We start from the raw sequence: 1445 nt of genomic DNA, 5'->3' as shown, positions 1-1445 counted from the left end.
GACTCGACCCCTACCCACGCATCACGCCAAAGGACCGGCCTCCACCACTAGGCGGAGTAAAGGGGCCATTTTTGTGTTGTTGTTGTTTTTTATTTATTTTCTTTTAAATTTTTTGTATAGCTGTGATCCGAGACAACATAACTAGCCACTCCGCCAGGCGACTCGACCCCTACCCACGCATCACGCCAAAGGACCTGCATTTCCCTCCAGGCGGAGCAAAGGGGTCTTTTTTTGCGGTATTTTTTTCTTTTTTTTCTCTTCTTTTCCTTTTTTCATTTTTTTCTTTTTCTTCTTTCTTCTTTTTCTTTTCTTTTTTCTTTTTTTCTTTTTCTTTTCTTTTTTCTACCTTTTTTCTTTTCATTTCTCAATATACATATTTCTCTTAATTCTTACTCTTTATTGTTTTTGGTATATATATATTTACATATGTATATACATTTTTCTTCTTTCCTTCTCTTTCCCTTCTTCCTCGTTTTTACTCTCTTTCTGCGAGTGTGTATGTGTGTGAGTGTATATCTGAAACCCATGACTGCATGAGCCCGACTGTTCAATCTCCACAGCCGGGCTATTTTGCACCAAAGAGACAGCACACACCCCTAAGAGTGTCTAGTGACCAAGGAGGCCGCTCTTCAAGCTGAGACACGCAGTTACCTCTCTGCTGCGACTTGGTAGCCAGAGCTGCCAGCCAAACGGACAGACTCCACTACAGGACGGGCCGAGTAGAGAGTGAAAGAGGCTGTTTTCCCAGCAGGGTCCTGTAGCCTCATTTTCGCGGTGACTTGGTAATCAGAGCCTCCTCCCAAAGAATTAGTTCCCCACCCTTGGCAGTGCGGAGGAAAAAGGGAAGCTGTTCTCTGGACTGTGAACCTGTAGGGGTGGTGGATGACCCTTGACTAAGATCTGACCACCGATATTGCGTACCAAAGGGACTGATCCCACATCCGCTGGGGTGGAATAGCAGGACAGGCTGCTTTCTGGTCTGGGTCCTTCAGGGGCATTAGGCAGGGCTTCTCTAGCAGCCCTGAAGGGTGTACTCCTTACCAGCTAGTCAACCCTGCCCTTGAAGGGGTGGAATAATAAGGGTCGCCACTTCCTGAGCTGAGAAGCCAGGTAGCCCAAGGAAGTGTCCTTCCCCCAGTCTTGGGGGTTATCACCCCCTCTGGTGGGTGAAAAGCCGCCCTCAGAGGAGGAAAGAAATGAGAGAAGATATTTTTCAGGCCAGGCCTTGTGACAGTCTCAGCCAACGTCCCTCCCACAGCCCTCCAGGAAAGAGCCCACCCCTGAAGGTAGGGAGAAAGGAGAAAAAATACTTTCCCCATAGGACTAGCCTGAATCTGTATGACCTTGGATCTAAGCAAAAGGGGACAGTGTGTTGACATGATACAGCTGATTGGTTTTGAACACCCGACAAGAACATAACACAAAAGCTTGCACTTGGTGCCCAG

This window comes from Propithecus coquereli, unplaced genomic scaffold (genome assembly GCF_000956105.1).
Source record: "Propithecus coquereli isolate 6110/MARCELLA unplaced genomic scaffold, Pcoq_1.0 Scaffold13, whole genome shotgun sequence".
Classification (NCBI taxonomy): Eukaryota; Metazoa; Chordata; class Mammalia; order Primates; family Indriidae; genus Propithecus; species Propithecus coquereli.
Note: the sequence above shows the minus strand (reverse complement) of the source record.